This window comes from Electrophorus electricus, chromosome 9, assembly GCF_013358815.1.
Source record: "Electrophorus electricus isolate fEleEle1 chromosome 9, fEleEle1.pri, whole genome shotgun sequence".
NCBI lineage: Eukaryota > Metazoa > Chordata > Actinopteri > Gymnotiformes > Gymnotidae > Electrophorus > Electrophorus electricus.
In genome coordinates, this window is record NC_049543.1 from 12303066 (window position 1) to 12325532 (window position 22467).

Consider the following 22467-nt stretch of genomic DNA (forward strand, 5'->3'; position numbering starts at 1 on the left):
GGACGATAGAAGAGGTGAGGAGGGGAGGAGAGGAGAGGTGAGGAGGGGAGGAGGGGAGGGGAGAGATGAGGAGAGGAGGGGAGGAGAGGTGAGGAGAGGAGGGGAGGAGAGGTGAGGAGAGGAGAGGAGTGGAGGGGAGGAGAGGAGGGGAGAGGTGAAGAGAGGAGGGGAGGGGAGGAGGGGAGGAGAGGAGAGGAACAGAGAGGATAGGAGAGGAGGATAGGAGAGGTGAGGAGGGGAGGAGAGGAGAGGTGAGGAGGGGAGGAGAGGAGGGGAGAGGTGAAGAGAGGAGAGGAGAGGAGGGGAGGAGGGGGGAGAAGAGAGGAGAGGTGAGGAGGGGAGAGAGGAGGCAGGTCTTGGAACATTAGCCAACCCTGGCACTCACTGAGTGAGCAGTCTCCCTTGGTGATGAGTAGGGTTGTTTGGGTTTGCATTTTCACTTTAACTATAATTGCTTGTTTTCAGGTTAACTGGAGAGATACTTTTGGTTTCGGTGAGTTTTTCCGGTTTCCATGAATCAATCAGTCAATCAATCAGGCAGGCAGCCAAAGAAAGAGAGAGGGAGAGAAAGAAAGAGAGAACGAGAGAAAGAAAGAGAGATAGAAAGAAAAAGAGAAAGAGAGAAAGGTGAGAATTGATTTGCTCATCCAGGAATCGATGCGAGTGACGGAACGATCCCCCCCCCCGCCCCCGAGGGCTCGTGAAAACCCCGAAGAGCTGCATATTCACACCGATGAATATTATCACTCTCTACCCACCGTGCATGTGAGGTCCCCAGCCTCTCTGTATGCAGAACGGATGTCCAATGGTCTCCATGGGGATAAAACACAAACAACTGTAAGTCAGCATGTCAGAAATGTCAGGTTAGAGTGGAGCAGGAGGAGACTGTGAGTGTTGTGACCTCCTGACTCTCTCCAACCCTACAGAAATCCATCCTCCAGCCAGAAAACATTACAGCACTGCTGTGTTTCTATGGTACTGTCACCTTACACTACAGTTTCTATTGTACTGTCTCAATGCACTACAGTTTCTATGCCCTTTATGGTCAGGTATTCAGGTGTGTTGTAGGTGTGTGGTGTTAGTTAGACACTGTAGTCCTTTATGGTCAGGTATCCAGGTGTGTTTTAGGTGTGTTATGTAAGTTAGACACTGTTGTCCTTTATGGTCAGGTATCCAGGTGTGTTGTAGGTGAGTGGTGTAAGTTAGACACTGTAGTCCTTTATGGTCAGGTATCCAGGTGTGTTTTAGGTGTGTTGTGTAAGTTAGACACTGTTGTCCTTTATGGTCAGGTATCCAGGTGTGTTGTAGGTGAGTGGTGTAAGTTAGACACTGTAGTCCTTTATGGTCAGGTATCCAGGTGTGTTTTAGGTGTGTTGTGTAAGTTAGACACTGTTGTCCTTTATGGTCAGATATCCAGGTGTTCCAGTCTGCTACATATATTCCACCCATCCTTCACCCGGGAGTCAGGGTTAAACCAACACTCTAACGTTAAATCTAACAGGCTTCCTTACTTCATTTACCATCCAGAGTAGTTGGAAATGCTTTTGGGTGTTGTTATTGTTGCTGTTGTTATTGTTATTGTTGATGTTGATGATGATGATGATGTGAACACAGATGAAGAGTTAGAGGATGACTACTAACACACACTGAACACAGATGAAGAGTTAGAGGATGACTACTAACACACACTGAACACAGATGAAGAGTTAGAGGATGACTACTAACATACATTGAACACAGATGAAGAGTTAGAGGATGACTACTATCACACACTGAACACAGATGAAGAGTTAGAGGATGACTACTAACACATACTGAACACAGATGAAGAGTTAGAGGATGACTACTAACACATACTGAACACAGATGAAGAGTTAGAGGATGACTACTAACACACACTGAACACAGATGAAGAGTTAGAGGATGACTACTAACACACACTGAACACAGATGAAGAGTTAGAGGATGACTACTAACACACACTGAACACAGATGAAGAGTTACAGGATGACTACTAACACACACTGAACACAGATGAAGAGTTACAGGATGACTACTAACACGCTGAACACAGATGAAGAGTTAGAGGATGACTACTAACACACACTGAACACAGATGAAGAGTTAGAGGATGACTACTAACACACACTGAACACAGATGAAGAGTTAGAGGATGACTACTAACACACACTGAACACAGATGAAGAGTTAGAGGATGACTACTAACACATACTGAACACAGATGAAGAGTTACAGGATGACTACTAACACACACTGAACACAGATGAAGAGTTAGAGGATGACTACTATCACACACTGAACACAGATGAAGAGTTAGAGGATGACTACTAACACATACTGAACACAGATGAAGAGTTAGAGGATGACTACTAACACATACTGAACACAGATGAAGAGTTAGAGGATGACTACTAACACACACTGAACACAGATGAAGAGTTAGAGGATGACTACTAACACACACTGAACACAGATGAAGAGTTAGAGGATGACTACTAACACACACTGAACACAGATGAAGAGTTACAGGATGACTACTAACACACACTGAACACAGATGAAGAGTTACAGGATGACTACTAACACGCTGAACACAGATGAAGAGTTAGAGGATGACTACTAACACACACTGAACACAGATGAAGAGTTAGAGGATGACTACTAACACACACTGAACACAGATGAAGAGTTAGAGGATGACTACTAACACACACTGAACACAGATGAAGAGTTAGAGGATGACTACTAACACATACTGAACACAGATGAAGAGTTACAGGATGACTACTAACACACACTGAACACAGATGAAGAGTTAGAGGATGACTACTATCACACACTGAACACAGATGAAGAGTTACAGGATGACTACTAACACACACTGAACACAGATGAAGAGTTACAGGATGACTACTAACACATACTGAACACAGATGAAGAGTTAGAGGATGACTACTAACACACACTGAACACAGATGAAGAGTTAGAGGATGACTACTAACACACACTGAACACAGATGAAGAGTTAGAGGATGACTACTAACACACACTGAACACAGATGAAGAGTTAGAGGATGACTACTGCGCACGCACACGTACACACACACACACACACACACACTCCCTCTTTTGGCACACACGTCCAGTAATGAAGGCCAGATAACAGATCAGCAGCACACAGCTGTGGGTCAGAGCCCCTATCCTATCACACTCACACACACACACACACACACACACACACACACACACACACACACACACACACACACACACACACAATCTTATCCTCCCAGAGCCCTGAGAGGGCAGATCTGGGAAATTACAATGTGCGCCTGCTTGGGGCTGTCAGTGTGTGTGTGTGTGTGTGTTGGTTTTTTCTGTGTGTGTGTGTGCTTGTGTGTGTGTGTGTGCGCGCGTGCATGTGTGCGCGTGCATGTGTGTTCTGTGTGTGTGTGCGTGTGTACATGTGCGTGCATTTGCATGTGTGTCTGCCTGCGTGTGCATGTGTGTGTGTGGTTTTGTATGTGTGGGGGGATTTTCTGTGTGCATGTGCATGTGTGTATGGTTTTTTTTCCTGTGTCTCTGTGTGTGAGTGTATGTGTGTGTGTTTTTATTTGCAGATTGTTTTCTTGTTAAAGGTTCGTGCGAGTACTGGGAGCAAATATCAAAATCATTTAAATGCCAAACTGTTTGTTTTCCTTTGCTTCAGTAAACACAGTTGAATATTATTTTAAACTCTTTGTGTCTGTGTGTGTGTGTGTCTGTCTGTCTGTGTGTGTGTGTGTGTGTGTGTGTGCGCGTGTGTGTGTGTCTGTGTCTGTCTGTCTGTCTGTCTGTCTGTCTGTCTGTCTGTGTGTGTGTGTGTGTGTGTGTGTGTGTGTGTGTGTGTGTGTGTGTGTGTGTGTGTGTGTGTGTGTGTGTGAGGATGTGCTCGGGCTGACTGGAGAGTGGACATGGTTTACCGTCATACCCACACACACACACACACACACACACACACACACACACACACACACACACACACACACACACACACACACACACAACCCTCACAATCATACCCACACTTATTTTTGTAGTTGTTAGGTGTGAACGTTACGCTTGATCAGTTGACCTTGCAAGTCTCAAAATTCAAAATAATGCCAATATGCGCACACGCACACACATACAAAGTCAAACTCCAGCCTAGTTGAACAAATATCATTCCAACTCCAACAGCGTACAAACATCTGGTCATCTGGTCAGCAAAAAAATGAATAAATGAATAAACATTTGCATATGCAAATCAATGACCTTCTGTGTTTCTGTCTAACACAGACTTACACAAAATAACTTCACAAAATATAATATCAAATCACACACAATATTATATAAAATCACACACAATATAATCTAAAATCACACACAATATTATATAAAACAACATACACCAACTTATATAAAACAACACACACAATGTTATATAAAACAACACACCACCTTATATAAAACAGCACACACCACATTATGTAAAACACACAATATTACATAAAACAATACACACCACCTTATATAAAACAGCACACGCCACATTATATAAAAACACACACAACATTATATAAACACACACTGTACTCCACGTTAGACACCGTGTTGTCTGACACTCAGTCCAGTGATGCGATAACCCACTTTGGAGGTAAAACTATTTTAAAAGATTTAGGATCCTTTTAGCTTTGGGGCAAATTGTTTCTCCCCAACATTATTATAACTGAGTACATTTGGTTCTCTCAAGTACATAAATACCAGTAGAAACATTACACCCACAAACTGGCTCACAACACACACGTAACATATGTTAGTGTGCATCACCGGTGATCCCATCAGATATTACACTCGTGAACACTTATCTCACAGGACATCAGAGATTATATCACATACATCCAGCTGGCAAAAGAGGAGATTATATCACACACATCTAGCTGGCATCTCCAGAAGCATTTGGTACCAGTCCGCTGCCTGTGGGTGTGGGTATGTATATGTGTGTGTGTGTGTGTGCGCGTGTGTGTGTGTGTGTGTGTGTGTGTGTGTGTGTGTGTATGTATGTGTGTGTGTGTGTGTGTGTGTGTGTGTGTGTGTGTGTGTGTGTGTGTGTGTGTATGTGTGTGTGTGTGTGTGTGTGTGTATGAGCGTGTGTGTGTGTATGAGCATGTGTGTGTGTGTGTGTGTGTGTGTGTGTGTATGAGCATGTGTGTGTGTATGAGCATGTGTGCGTGCGTGCGTGCGTGTGTGTGTGTGTGTGTGTGTGTGTGTGTGCGCGCGCTGTGGATGCTTATTAAGAGTGAGATAAATGACCATAAATAACCACTCTGATAATAACCGTAATATTGCAGGCTGTAACCGCGCTAGATGTGCTACATGTACATTTATTAACACAGCCTGTAAAATAACTGCCATTTAAGGATCAGTCCTCATGCTCCTTATACTCACTGCTGGAGTCGTCTACCGTGTTACCGTAACAGATGTCATCAGCTTTACATTGGAGAAACCTGGAGAAGTCTCGCTGATCAGTGTGTTGAACACCTTCAGACCATCAGAATTAAGGATTTGTCTTTTCCAATATCAAGGCATTTTAATACCAATGGACACTGCATTAATGACATATGTTTGCATTGCCAGTTGTTGCTATGGCAGCAATGGAATGAGGAAACTCAAAAGAAAAAGAACTGATCTACATTCTTGGAAGTTCAGAACCCCATGGAATGAAGGTTAGAATTTAAACATCTAATTTTTATATACAAACTGGCTCCTACTACCACTAATTCAGAAGCACTTTGCTCACACAGCTGTCCTTGGTCCTCTGTCTGTCCTCTGTCCCAAACATCCTGTACTTCTGGAAACTCTGTGTACTTTACTACAATTATGAATATCCTACTTTTTTTTTTTTAACTTTTACTACAGTACACTGCAGACCCAACTGGAATCTTCTTAGGATATATATCGTTATATGTGTGTGTGTATATATATAGAATCCAGTAGACTCTGTCCTCTCTGCTCATCCAGGCCACCACAGTCTGTCCTTTTTGTGCTTTTTTTGTGTGCATACACCACTGCTGGTATTTGATGGCTTCAGATCTCTCACTGCAACCTGCAATTCTTCTGCTCCTCAATACTTCTTCTCAACACCTCTTCTCTCTCATCCAATGGACTGTGTCTCTTAGCAGAGGCTCAGCCCCCTCAGCCCAGCTCTCAGCAGAGGCCCCGCCCTCTTGGTGCATCTCACAGCAGAGGCTCCGCCTTCTCAGTGCAACTCTCAGCAGAGGCTCTGCCCACCCAGTGACTCTCACAGTAAAGGCCCCGCCCACTCATTGTATCTCTTAGCAGAGGCCCTGCCCACTCAGTACATCTCTCAGCAGAGGCCCCGCCCACTCAGTGCATCTCTCAGCAGAGGCCCTGCCCACTCAGTGCATCTCTCAGCAGAGGCCCCGCCCACTCAGTGCATCTCTCAGCAGAGGCCCCGCCCACGCAGTGCATCTCTCAGCAGAGGCCCCGCCCACTCAGTGCATCTCTCAGCTGAGGCCCCGCCCACTCAGTGCATCTCTCAGCAGAGGCCCCGCCCACTCAGTGCATCTCTCAGCAGAGGCCCCACCCACTCAGTGCCTGCCCTGATTTACAGCTGCCACATTAAGGATGAATAAATGAACTGGGCACGGGACCAAAGAAATGCATGTGTGTCTCCCATCTGTATCTCTCTCTCTCTGTCCATCTTGCTCCTTCACTCTCTCTCTCTCTGTCTCTCTCTCTCCCCATCTGTTTGTTCTTCACTCTCCCTGTCAGGTTTGTGTCTGTTGTGACACCATTTCAAACCAACTGTTGTGTTCACATCACCAACTACAGGATGCTAAACAGTTACACGGAGAACAGGCAGGTTACAGGCTTGTGCTGGGATACACAGCTAAAAGATGTGTGCGTGCGTGCATGTGTGTGTGCGCGTGCGTGCGTGCGTACAGGACCAGCATGGACCTTTTGCTTCGATCACAGAGCTAACAGATTTCCTCTGACATCCAGAGGTCAGAGCAGGTGTATAGGTGTATAGGTGTAGATTTACAATTATTTAGCTACAGTAATACAAGTCAGTGGAAAAAGCCCACAAGAATAGTTGTACTAGATGGTGTGTTTAGGTGTGTGTGTGTGTGTGTGTGTATGTGTGTGTGTGTGTGTCAAGAGGATTGTAAATAAAAGAAGATAAATGGCACATTCCAAGCAATAATAATCTGATTACCAAAATCCAATCAGGTTGAAAGTGCGCATCAGGGCAGAACTCACAGGAGAGCACACACACACACACACACACACACACACACACACACGCACACAGACACACACACACACACAGACACACACACACACACTAAGTCTTTCTCTGTCTCAAAGGCACAAGTGGGGTGGGCACTGTTTTTGTCAGTATTGGGTGATCAGTAAGGTACTGTGATGGTGAGACATTGTGCTATCAATCAGTGACTCAGTGATCAAGATACACACACACACACACACACACACACACACACACACACACACACACACACATTACATGGTTGAACCACAGGAGATGGCAGTGTTGTTGGATGTGTGTGTGTGTGTGTGTGTGTGTGTGTGTGTGTGTGTGTGTGTGTGTGTGTGTGCGTGCACAGTGTGCAGTGACAGTATTCCATCATGGAGAGAATCAGTTCTTGGAATACACAGCTAGACACACACTCACAAAAACACACACACGCACTTGCCAATTCCAACTCTTCAATCTCCACGGACACATCCATCTCTTCTTTTATATCTCTTTATTTATCAGACTTTATTTATCAGACCTTATTGATCAGGCTTTCTTATTTTTTGAAAGAGAAATGGACACAGCAGGTGAAAGCAAGACGAAACACTTGCAGGTTATGATTGAACTCTGGGCAGAGGATGTGGTATTTGCGGTAGAGTCCTCAAAGCCTACACAGACCAGCTAGCTCCAGTATTCACTGAAATCTTTAACCTCTCCCAGATGCACGGTATCATCCCATCATGCTTCAAATGATCCACCATCGTTCCTGTCCCAAAGACACCTCAGCCTACCTGCCTCAACAACTACCACCCTCACATCAGTCATGATGAAGTGCTTTGAAAAGCTGGTCAGAGACTTCAACACCTCTTCACTGCCAGCCTTCATTGACCCACTGCAGTTTGCATACCGCCACAACCGCTCCACTGATGATGCAATTGCAGATCTGCACCACACTGACCCACCTGGACAAAGGAATGGGTAATTATGTTAAAATGCTCTTTGTCGACTACAGTTCAGCAGTTAACACTATCATCCCCTCCAGACTCACCAGCAAGTTGGAAGATCTGGGACTGCATACATCCCTGTGTATATAGAAATCCACCTTCCTAACAGATACACCACAATCAGGGTGGGTAACTGTGTCTCATGCACCCTCACCCTCAGCACTGGAGCTCCTCAGGGTTGTGTTCTAAGCCCCCTGCTCTACTCACTGTACACCTACAACTGCGTGGCCACTTCCAGCTCTACCACCATCGTCAAGTTTCCTGACGATACCGTCGTCATGGGCCTGATCTCGGACAATAACGAGAGGGCCTACCTGGAGGAGATTAAACACCTGGAAAACTGGTGCCAGGAAAATAATCTCCTAAACGTCAGACTGCAGCAAGAAGCAGGAGCGGCACTATCAAACTGTTAAGATCAATAGAACCATGGTGGAAAGAGTAGACAGTTTCAGGTACCTTGGAAGTACCTTTTCAGGTACCTTGGAATTCACATCTCGCATCTCGCTGTGCTGGTCCTGCCACACCAACTCCCTGGCAAAGAAGGCTCGTCAGCATCTTTACCACATCAGACGCCTAAGAGACTTCAGACTGCCATCCAAGTTGCTGCAGAACTTCTACACCAGTACTACTGAGAGCATCCTCAAAGGGAACATGACAGTCTGGTTTGGGAACAGCACCAAGCAGGACAGACAAGCAGTGCATCACTCATAGGGAACTTCCTGACCTGCAGACCATCTACTACAAGTGGTGCCAGACCAAGGTCAGGATGATTGTGAAGGACCCCACCCATCCCAACAATAGGCTCTTCTCTCTGTTGAGGTCAGGGAAATGCTTTTTCTCCTTGAAGACTAACACAGGGAAGTGGAGGAGCTTCTTCCCGCAGGCCATTCGGGCTATGAACCAGGGTAACTGATGGGACTACTCTCCATTCACATTCGCTGGATTCCCCCACTGGACTGGATGATTGTTCAATATAACATCATACACATTCTTACCCATATTTTGCCATTTGCACTGCACGATATTGCACACCTTTCACTCTGAGTTGGATAATTGCATAATTGTACACTTGTATATAATCATATTCATGTTTATGCATTCCCTTTAGATTCATTTATTTATCTGGACATATTTATTCATCCACATTCACATTTATCTATTTATTTTTTTCAGCAGACAAATTCTATTTTTATATCTTAGACTCTATTATAATAACAAATAACAAAGATAAGTAAGAACAGGTGTACTTGATTAAAACTCCGGTGATTGGGAACGAGGTAGGGGTGTAGGACAGTCTCTATCTAAAGTGGGTGTGTCCTCTCCGGCGGATGACTGGCCAACCGTGACAGAACCCCTCCCCTCCCCCACCCCCACCCCCACCCCACCCCGAGGACCCCGCCAGCCTCCCAGAGCACGGCCGATCCAGCCGCAATGGGTTTCCCCTGTGGAAAGAGGCAGTGGGGTCGGGGTCTAACCCCTGGAAGGCCGGTATCCAGCTGCGTTCCAGCTGCGTTCTTCCGGACCGTACCCCTCCCAGTCCACAATGTATTGCAATTGCTTGCCTCACCTTGGAGAGTCGAGCAAGGTTTGCACCCTGTATGCTGGGCCTCCCTCAGTCTCCAGTGGTGGTGATGGAGGCTCTGAGACACCGCTCTCCTCCACGAGGGGACCCTCCGCCACTAGCTTCAGGGCTGACACATGAAATGCCCGGGATGCCTGACTGCTTCCTGGAAGACCGACCTTGTACGTGACGTTGTTGACTCTCCCTGTGATGGCATACGGACCTGCGTATTTCACGACCAGCTTTCCAGTAGGTCCTGCTCGGCTGTCCTTTGTACACGCTTCCCGCGTGTAAGCGGGGACCGCCTTGCACAGGTGCTGGTGTGTCTCTTCCCATACTCGCTCGTTGCATTGACACCACTGTTCCACCGAGGTAGGAGGGTTCCAAGGTTAGAGTGGTGGTTGATATTCTAGCACACACTCAAATGGGGTTAGTCCAGTTCCTGTATGATGCAGAGAATTCTGCACATATTCTGCCCAGACGAGGTAAGTGCTCCACGTTGTCGTTGACTATACAGTCGGAGGAACTTACCCAACTCCTGGTTAGCTCTCTCCACCTGACCATTGGCCTTGGGGTGGTAACCAGACATCAGGCCGACCGTGATATTCAGCTTCCCCAGAAGTTCCTTCCACACCTGCAACGAAAACTGCGAGCCCCTGTCAGAAACGATGTCCTCTGGTAGGCCAAACTGTCTAAAGACAAGAGTAAATCCACTGTTGCCCAAGAACAAATCGGACCATCTTCAAAAATCTATCTACTATTGTGAGCATCGTTGTATTACCCTCGGTTGCATTCAAATCTGTAATAAAGTCCACCGCGAGATGAGAAGATGGATGCAAGGGGGTAGACAGGGGGAGCATCTTACCTGCGGGAGGAGTACGCCGCGTTTTGCTGCGTCCTTGTTCAGGGCTGGGGACCAGAAGCATGCACCTAACAACTGGGCAGTACGTGTGGACCCCGGATGGCCAGTTCCCATTGAGGCATGTGTTCACGTGATGAGGGAGTCACGAAGTTTGGGTGGCGTGTACAGGCGACTGGGTGGACATTGTGGATGAGGGTTAGCCGCTTCGATTTGTTTGTCGATCTCCCAGCTTAGTGACCACAGGAAGCAAGAGGAGGGAAGGACAGGCATGAGAGCGCGTTTGCCCTCAAGGTCCTCTCCCCCCGTCTATAGTTAACCCAGAAATTGAAGCGCAAAAAGAAGAGTGACCACTGGGCCGGCCTGGAATTCATCCTCTTAGTGTTCTGGAGTTATTCGAAGTTCTTGTGATGGGTGATCACAGTAAAGAGGTGCCGTGCACCCTCTAGCCAGTGCCTCCACTCCTCGAACGCGAGTTTCATGGTTAGCAATTCGCGGTCTCCAACTCCGTAGTTCCGTTTGGCTAGACTCAACTTCTGGGAAAAGTGGGCTATGGGGTGTAATTTACTTCCTTTATCCTGTTGTTGCGACAGCATAGCTCCCACACCAGATTTGACACGTCCACCTCTACCATGAAAGGTTTTTTTGGGTCAGGTTGTCGTAGCACTGGTGTGGTGGAGAAGGCATTTTTGGATCTCACCAGCCCAGGATTCCAGTTCAGATGTTTATTCTGACGCCAGAGTAGTACCATGAGGGGCTGAACCAGTGTACTGAAAGACTTGATAAAGCGTCTGTAGAAATTAGTGAACCCCAGAAAATGCTGTAGGGCTTTATGCGTGTGTGGTCTCAGCCAGGCCTTAACTGCCTCTAACTTACCTGGTTGCATATGCACACTGCCCTCATGAATGACATAGCCCGGGAAGTTTATCTCCTTCTTTTGGAATTTGCATTTTTCTGCTTTGCAATATAGGAAATTCTTCAACAGAGTATGAAGAACGGCACACACAACACATACATGTTGGTCCCAGGAGGTGGAATAGATCAGAATGTCATCGCTTACATCGACGACAGATCTACCCAAGAACTCCCTTAGGACCTCATTATAGTTTGCTTAGAACAAAGAGGGGGCTGTGGCCAGACTGTAGGGTATGACTAGTTATTCATAATGCCCTGAAGATGTACTAAATGCCGTCTTCCACTCGTACCCCTCTTTAATCCTTATGAGATTATATGCGCTGCGTAAATCGAGTCCCCTTACTTGTTCCAGCACGGTGGGTACCAGGGGAAGGGGACACGGGTACTGTATAAGCAGCTTATCGAGGCCCCGATAGTCCACACAGAGTCTTAGACCCCCATCCTTTTTTTCACAAAGAAATCGCTTGCTGAGTCCAGAGATGTAGAGGGATGGATATAACCCTGTTCCTGGGCCTCTTCTACATACTGTCCTATTGCTCGCTCCTCCGCCTGGGAGAGAGCTTCTGGGAGGTACTGCTCCCTCCTTAAGAAGAATGGCACAATCCCAGTCATGATGGGGGGGGGGGGGGGGGGGGGTTCTGTGTGGCCTGGGTGGTACCGAACACTTGTGCCAGGTCCTTGTACTCTCAGAGAACAGTGACCTGCTTATCAGCTTCCAGGCTTTCTATGGAAGTCGCCTTCCACCGATGTGGAAAACATTGTCCTTCGCAAGATGGCGCCCACTGGAGGATGTGGTTTTCGTTCCACAACAGGTGCGGGTTATGGCAACGCAGCCATGGGAAACCTAGCATGACAGAGTGAGCGGGGGATGATATGACGTGGAATGCCGTTTGATCGATATGCCCCCCATTGGTCTGGAGGCTCACCCAAGGAGTGATGTGAGTAATGTATCCTGATCCTACAGGTCCTCCGTCAAGTGCCTGAACACAAAGGGGAAAAGGTAAGGCTATAGTTCTTATTCCTCATTTTTTCGCAAACCCCCAGTCCATAATGTCACTGGTGGCCCCAGAATCAACCAGTGCGAGGGCTGAAAGCACACCTCCCTTGTGGGTCACTTTAACTGGTATCCTACACAATGATAGGTTTGGAGAGTAACTCACCATATTGCCACACCGCCTTTGTTCCCCTGGCTTGCGCCTTACCCCAGCCATGCCCAGTTGCATCGGCTCATCTGAAACCGAACCCTGACCGGGCATCGGGTGTCACAGAACGCTCGCCTCCCGCAAATCACATGGTTTGGCCAGCCACGTGTAGTGGGAGGATCTGTTTATGGCCACACCTACACACCTGAACCTTGTTTGTCTATATGTATTTAAACCCGTGTCGAGGTGTGCAGAGTGTTGGTCATTGTGGATGTAACGTAGTAAATGTTTTGGTGTGCTGTTCACTTGGTCGAGGTTAATCATATTAGTGTTTACTGTCCATGTTTAATGTTAACCGTTTTATGTTTGTATTAATCGTGTGTAGTTCTTGTGAGTGCCATTAGTGTTTTGTTTAAATGTTAATAAATGTACGTCCCAGATGTTGGAGTCTGTGCATCCTTCCCCTTGCCCTGCGACACTCGGGCCACTTCGCGTTACATTGGGATCTCTCTCCGAGGCGAAAACCCTTGGTGGAGGTGACACCTTCATTCCTGTAGGAGGCAGTTGTAGGTGATTGTAGGTGGATAATCTCATTCAGCATAGTAACCTCCTGTTTGCAGGCCTGTGTGACTCTGTTAGTTAGAGCTGTAGCTGACTGTATAACTGTGTGGTCCTGTTAGGTAGAGCTGTAGCTGACTGTATAACTGTGTAGCTCGGTCAGGTAGAGCTGCAGGTGGCTGTATAACTGTGTGGCTATGTTAGGTAGAGCTGCAGCTGACTGTATAACTGTGTAGCTCGGTCAGGTAGAGCTGCAGCTGACTGTATAACTGTGTGGCTATGTTAGGTAGAGCTGCAGCTGACTGTATAACTGTGTGGCTATGTTAGGTAGAGCTGCAGCTGACTGTATAACTGTGTGGCTATGTTAGGTAGAGCTGCAGCTGACTGTATAACTGTGTGGCTATGTTAGGTAGAGCTGCAGCTGACTGTATAACTGTGTAGCTCGGTCAGGTAGAGCTGCAGCTGACTGTATAACTGTGTGGCTATGTTAGGTAGAGCTGCAGCTGACTGTATAACTGTGTGGCTATGTTAGGTAGAGCTGCAGCTGACTGTATAACTGTGTGGCTATGTTAGGTAGAGCTGCAGCTGACTGTACATCTGGGGCAGAGTGGGTGGGGCAGGCCAGGTTAAGGTGAGTTGTTCACCTGAAGTTGTCAACAAGTCCACATGTCTGTATGAATCATTTAAAACATTTAAAAAAAGGAATCACATGAAAAGACACCCTTGCTATTATTTTTCAATAACTAATATCAACAAAAGTGGGACTAAAACCTAGAAAGTGTTTAGAATAAACAAAGACAATAGAACAAAACTGAATACCACAAAACTGGTATATACATATGAGTTCAACTCAGATCAAGTCTAGAGGACAAACATCTGTGTTTGTTGTGGAAATGATGACCTTGTATGTAGACAAGCAAGACTCTCTCTGAGGGACACACCAGGACACACTAGCAGCTGGGGGATTCCAGAACATTCCTGCCCATTGTGGGAGAGGTCTACGGCATCTTTTATGGCATATATGATGTGATCTGTTAGTTCTCAGGCAGACCAACTTTGGGTTTGGATTCTGCGCCAAGTATTGTGCTCAACTTTGAATTCTTCGCTGTTGTATTCGTCTCTGAAATGTTCACCAGCCCTCTGGTAATTAATTCTCCATCTCTCAGCATGCAAGAATAAACCAACATGATTGAAGTAATCAGGGATGTGAATGGACTCAGTAATCAACGCTTCTCACAACACATCCTCTTGTTTCAAGTCTTTTTAAAACTCCCCAGACTTGCAAATGACAAATTCCTTATAAAGGCCTTGGACACGCTAACGAGACGGCTGGGAATACTAGTCTACATAAATGTAGCAACGCTATACATAAAAGCTTTAAGAACAGGAAAAATTTGAAGTACTGTTAGATTACACGTTCGTGTTTTTTCACTTCTTAGAAGTGTAGAAATGGCATAGACACGGGGGGGTTGCCCCTTTGGGTGATACAAGGGCAACAGGCATATAACAGACAAGGATGGCGGGCTCAGCTCAAATTATGATTGGCTCAGCTCAAACGATGATGGGCTCAGCTCAAAGACAGGCTCAGCTCAAACGATGATGGGCTCAGCTCAAACAAGGACACGTCTGCTTATAGGGGTGCTAAAAATTCAGAATCTCTCTCTCTCTCACACACACACACACACACACACACACACACACACACACACACACATACATACACACACACACACACACACACACACACACACACACACACACACACACACACACACACAAGGAACTTTTCATCATTGTGATATGGAACAGATTCTCCAAAAGCATGAACATGACAGAAACATGACACCCTTGTCTGAATGTAGTGCTGAAAATAAACCACAATGTAATTCAGACATATTTGAGCTCAGACCAAGTTTTAAACATGATTTCATATTTAAATTGGACTTGTGTGTAACAAGCAACATAATATTTTTTTTAAACATAATAATTCCACTAACTGTATCTAAGCTGCATAATAGCATTACAGAGTAACTGAAGTTTGGGAGAAAGACTATACCTGAAACTCTGCCCTCATTCCTCCATATTTAAATTCCCAAACATCCCTATTGTCTCTGTGATGGATCTTGCTGTGTGCATCTCTGTAGTCTCAGACTGAACCGCTGCTGCTGCCCCCTGGTGGATGTAAACACCAATAGCCCACAATATCAATTAGAATAGTCTTGCTCAGTGATCTTTACTCCCAGTCCTGAGGCACTGCAGTACTGTACTGGTTAGTGGTTTTCCAACAAACACACTACACACTAAAGGACAATGGTGATCACTGTAGATACTGGCGAATCTGAATCACACACACACACACACACACACACACACACACACACAAACTGGAATTTCAGGCTTGAGTATGAGTAGCATATGGTATAATTTTTAAATAGCAGTTTGCTGTGAGACATATATGACAAACGTGTCCTACAGTCTACATATCTATACCATAAAACACAGACACAAAGAGAAGATTATCTGTAATTACCCTCACGCTGTCTTCACGTTGGCGGTGCTATACTGACACTTTCAAAGATCACATGTGTCTGATAAACACAGCTGTAGTTTCCCTGGTGAACTGCAGCTGGAAAGAGGAAGGAGGCGGGGTGATTGACAGCAGCCTGGGTGTAGCTCTGATTGGTCCAGGTGAGTGTGAGGTGGGAAGACCCTCCTGGATACTCTGGCTGAGTGGAGCAGGTGATAGTGAAGCCGTGTGATTGACAGCTGGCTGGGCGTGGCTAATGTTTGGCCAGGGGAGGAGATTCCTGAGTACAATGGCTGAGGGGAGCAGGTCACTGTGAAGCTGTGGCCCCTGAACACCTCTGGCCCCTGGAGGCCCCTGGAGGCTCCTGGAGACCCCTGGATGTTCTTATGGGAGAAAAGATAGAATTGGTGGGCTGGACCAGGAGCTCTGGGGAAATGCAGCAAGATGAAATAAATGTATATATAAACTAAATATATAATATACAAACATTAATGCTTGTCATGCCCAGTTTGTGTTAGTTATAATCCAGCACTTCAACTGTGGTCAGTTTCTGATCTCAGAACTGCTGTTGGATGGACATTATCGGTTGGCAGACCACTCTCAGTTCAGCAGTGACACAGCTGTACCTGATATACTCGTACCATAGCAACACCCACTACTGTAGCAACACCCACTACCAGACCGGTGTGCCTAGCAGTGTTACTGACATGTGCACAAATACCAGGATCTACTAGGATGCCACAGACACCACAGAGTCACTGATGTGTGGCGAACAGATTTCCACCCATATCTATCTATCTATCTATCTATCTATCTATCTATCTATCTGTCTGTCTGTCTGTCTGTCTGTCTGTCTCAGGCCTCCTCATACAAATACAATATATTATGATACCACAACACCAAAATACTATAATCAACATGTACATTTTGTGAGGATGATGATTGAGGTGATGATGAAGGAGGTGACAGGGATGGTGGTGAGGCAGTAGTAGCAGTATCAATCACTCATCACTCACACAAACAGCGACGTTCCCCAGCAACACGTCTCAGACTTCAACTGGAAAGAGAGGAGCGTCACCGTCACCAAACAGATGGAACATTAGGAGGAACTCAGGAGCTGGATGGGAACCCGCATGAAATTTCCTGACATCTGGCCTCACAGGAGGGGGTTCATGGCTTGTGAACGCTCCCTACTGCATCGAGCTACGCAGGGACACTTGCTGGGACTTGTGGGTGAAGTCAGTCTGCTCCATCAGCTCGGTGAAGTGTGCAGGGGTCCCAAGATCCCAGCACCACCAGAACACACTCCCCACAGCAGGAATCTTGAAGCAGATCATAGCTTCTGCTCCACAGAGTCTGCTCAGATGCCTGGACCATGTCATCATGTGTAAATAAAGAGTTGAATATCGATATGTAAGGTGATATGAATAATTGGTAAGATTTATATACTGTAGATGTAGAAAATAAGCACATCGTAAACTCGAAAAATTGTAAAACCATTTCATCATAAATGAGGTTATGACATTCACATGAGAAATCATTCATTAGCACATCAAATTACAATCTGACAACCTCATCACCAATAAACCGAGAGTGCGAGTTTCTTAAACCAAACTTTAAGACAGTGGCTATAACTCTAGGTGCGTCTGTGTTCTACAGAAAAAAATACTGTTTAATGATACGCCCACGGAGAGAGATCTTAGCTGGTTCATCTTAAGGAATAACCAAAGAACGTTATCGTTTGGTTGACGATTGCTCACCTGGTGCTTCCGTTCCTGCATCAGGGCTGTCTCGTCCCTCGTGACGTCAGCTCACCTCGACACGTGTTGAACGGGAACTGGGGTCTCCCGTCAAGGAAAAAAAATACCTAAGGAATTGCGTGTGCTTGTAAAAAGTGTCCCGTAAAAATCATGTGACTCGTTAGGACAGTTAAAAAAATACGCTTTATGAAAACTGGTTAGCATATCGACGTTATCTGGGCGACTTTTTTGACTGCAAACTTCGTCGCCTCCGTCTTCGTTTTACGCGATGGAAAGTGGGACATAGTGGGGTCCCCAGTCTGGCTCTAACAGTTCAGGGGTAAACACTTCCACAGACATGTCATGTGTGTTAGAATTCAGCACGTTTGGCACTGCATGCTGTTTGATTCTGTGCTGTGTATTATAATGAGGAGAAAGCTACATTATACAGTGGTGGCGTGTGCAGTACATCCACATATCCAGTAGGGGGCGGAAATACCTGCATGACAACAATCCGATTTTTTTTCATTAGAGAAAGAATAAAGAAAACAATAATAAAAGCCCTGATCATTTTATATGACATTTGACTACGTTCACATTACTATATATATATATATATATATATATATATATATATATATATATATATATATATATATATATATATATTCCCCCAAGATCTGAATCGGTTTTTTGTTTTTTTGTTTGTTTGTTTTTTTGCTTTTTGTTTTTGTTTTGTTTTTTTGCTTTTTGTTTTTGTTTGTTCAGAATAAGAATGACATTTTATACAAGGACTCTGTCTTCAGTCTCACAGTGGTTCACAGCATTTATACAGATATGGTATTTATTTCACTGTTTTATTTAAAGTGACCCTTACGCGTCATTAGTTTTAGGAAGGATTATAACATTTATTTACATAAAGGTTTTTACAACAGCTGTTGTCATGGAGCAGCTCTGAAGTTGTAAAGCCCCCAGTAAGCAAAACAGAGACAGCAGTGGTGAGAAAAAACTCAGGAGGAAGAAACCTTGAGGGGAACCAAGACTCAAAGGAGGGGAGGTCATCCTCTTCTGGTCGACACCGGACATCACAGCACGAACAAAATAAACAAGAAAGCACAAAATAAGAAATAGGAACAAGTAAGAAGTTCTGGAATCACCTGGGAAAGGACTGTCTTCCTACAGAAAAGAACGGACTTCTTTCTTTCCCTCCCTATTCCGACACTCTATTGCACCAGGCTGCAGAGACACCAGCTCTATGGACTCGCACTGAACCGCTGCTGCTCCCTGGTGGCCAGTACACACCAGCGCACTTATAGAAGTCGCTGGGCTACTCCAGGGTTTCGACTCTACGTCCTATAAGAGGCCATTGGCCGTTTCTGGACGTTTTTCCGTTCTCGCCCAATGCGCATCTCAGTTCCTCGGAACGTGGATATAGTGATGAATCGGCACGAGTCAAAAAAGCTTTACAGACTTCTAGAAATTATCTAAAATATGTTTTCACTTCACCATTACGGGTGATGGACGGTTAGAAACGAGAAATATTTCCATTCCAAACTAATAACAGGAACAGATACATACGAAGAGGGTAAAACGGATGAGATGATTATGTGCCCCGATATGCACATAAGCCATCCTGAGAGCCAATAGGAGAGCTTTCCAACTCTCCATCCACTTCACTCATGATATTTTTATTTAGCACACAGTGACTTCACTAATGGCGCCAGCAGAGTTTACTGAACTTGCCATACTGCTGTAAATCTCCTCATTTCTGATGGTTTACGATGTAATGACCATTATACACATCTGTGACTGTAAAACAAGTTGCTTATAATATAGGCTTTAATAAACACTGAAAGTGGTTATCACATTATGGTACTTAATCACATAACTAAGTTTATTTGACTGTGGTAAACTGCCAAAGAATAAAGATGAACAGGCTACAGGGGAGAAATACACACACACACGTACATGTATATCTACATGACATGTCAGTGTTGACCGCTAAAGTTCTGCACAGATGACAGCAATCACACAGAACACACAGCAGCAGAGCCACTGAACACGTCACCCAGCCCTTCACATAAACACAGCAGTAGAGCCACTGAACACGTCACCTAGCCCTTCACATAAACACAGCAGTAGAGCCACTGAACACGTCACCTAGCCCTTCACATAAACACAGCAGTAGAGCCACTGAACACGTCACCTAGCCCTTCACATAAACACAGCAGTAGAGCCACTGAACACGTCACCTAGCCCTTCACATAAACACAGCAGTAGAGCCACTGAACACGTCACCTAGCCCTTCACATAAACACAGCAGGAGAGCCACTGAACACGTCACCTAGCCCTTCACATAAACACAGCAGTAGAGCCACTGAACACGTCACCCAGCCCTTCACATAAACACAGCAGTAGAGCCACTGAACACGTCACCCAGCCCTTCACATAAACACAGCAGTAGAGCCACTGAACACGTCACCTAGCCCTTCACATAAACACTGCAGTAGAGCCACTGAACATGTCACCTAGCCCTTCACATAAACACTGCAGTAGAGCCACTGAACACGTCACCTAGCCCTTCACATAAACACAGCAGTAGAGCCACTGAACACGTCACCTAGCCCTTCACATAAACACAGCAGTAGAGCCACTGAACACGTCACCTAGCCCTTCACATAAACACAGCAGTAGAGCCACTGAACACGTCACCTAGCCCTTCACATAAACACAGCAGTAGAGCCACTGAACACGTCACCTAGCCCTTCACATAAACACAGCAGTAGAGCCACTGAACACGTCACCTAGCCCTTCACATAAACACAGCAGTAGAGCCACTGAACACGTCACCTAGCCCTTCACATAAACACAGCAGTAGAGCCACTGAACACGTCACCTAGCCCTTCACATAAACACAGCAGTAGAGCCACTGAACACGTCACCTAGCCCTTCACATAAACACAGCAGTAGAACCACTGAACACGTCACCTAGCCCTTCACATAAACACTGCAGTAGAGCCACTGAACACGTCACCTAGCCCTTCACATAAACACAGCAGTAGAGCCACTGAACACGTCACCTAGCCCTTCACATAAACACAGCAGGAGAGGCACTGAACACGTCACCTAGCCCTTCACATAAACACTGCAGTAGAGCCACTGAACACATCACCTAGCCCTTCACATAAACACAGCAAGAGAGCCACTGAACATGTCACCTAGCCCTTCACATAAACACAGCAAGAGAGCCACTGAACACGTCACCTAGCCCTTCACATAAACACAGCAGGAGAGCCACTGAACACGTCACCTAGCCCTTCACATAAACACTGCAGGCTACATGGGTTAATAATGCAGCAAAAACGAACTGTGAACAATTTCCTGAACAATCTCAGAAAACTAGGTTACAAATGTAGATTTTTTTAAAAGTTAAAAAGTTAGCGACTACAATAGACTGGAGTACACTCAGCTTTACTCAGACATATCCCAAATCATTTTACATTATTTTAGTTACTGTCCATTTGGTATTTGGTATTTGGTCAGCACTAAAGTATTTGGCCTCTCTGAAGTATTTGGCCTGTTCTAAAGTATTTGGCCTCTCTGAAGTATTTGGCCTACTCTAAAGTATTTGACCTCTCTGAAGCATTTGGCATCTCTAAAGTATTTGGCCTGCTCTAAAGTATTTGGCCTCTCTGAAGCATTTGCCCTCTCTAAGGTATTAGGCATTGATCTTAAACATCAGTCAGTCACTAAAACTATATATATATATATATATATATATATATATATATATATATATATATACGAAAAGTCTTAAAACAGCTCTTATGAGTGTTCTATCTAATCTATTTTCTAAAACTACAATATAATGGAGACACTGCAGGGTCTTTGGGCTCATCAAAGTACAGAAACAGCACTTCCTAAAGTTCCTAATGACCTTCGAGAGAAATCAAGATAAAGATAACTTTAACATCTTTAACATCTTAATACAGGTTTTGATGCAGTAGCTATAACTTCATCAGCTACAAAAATGATCATTCATCATCATTTAGCATAACATCCTTTAACACTAATACTATGTTACTATTCTGCTAAAATGAATAATTAATCACTTTTTGCTACATTAAGGTCGAGGCAGTTATCGACACGCCAGATGATTAAAAACAGACAGGGCACCACGCTGATCTGCCCCTGAGCTCTGAAGAAGGGCAGCAAAAGGAAGTGAGGGTTTCCCAGGAAAGCTGTCCCCTCCGCAGGGCATGCAGCTGCCAGTAGGACACAACTCTCTCCAGGAATAATTTCATTGCTCCAGTCTCTTGAATCTTTCCATCAGCATAATAATGGTTTTGTCTGCCCATGGCTAATGTTACACAACCAAATGTAGAGAATAGAATAGTAGAATTAAATTAGTAGGCGTACAAAACATGGACATAACATAAAGATGACAAAAATAAACAACACTGAAACCTCAGCTCTCCCAAACATCAGACAGAAGGACCCTGGACCTTCTGATAGTGATGTCCACCAGGTGCTCCCAATACTGATGTATAACAAGTAACGTTGTTCAAGGGAAGTGGGAGGTGGGGGGTGTTTGAGTGATTGACAACTGACTGGGCATGGCTAATGCTCCAGAGGGAGTGGGAGGTGGGAGGAGTTTGAGTGATTGACAACTGACTGGGCATGGCTAATGCTCCAGAGGGAGTGGGAGGTGGGAGGTGTTTGAGTGATTGACAATTGACTGGGCATGGCTAATGCTCCAGAGGGAGTGGGAGGTGGGAGGTGTTTGAGTGATTGACAACTGACTGGGCATGGCTAATGCTCCAGAGGGAGTGGGAGGTGGG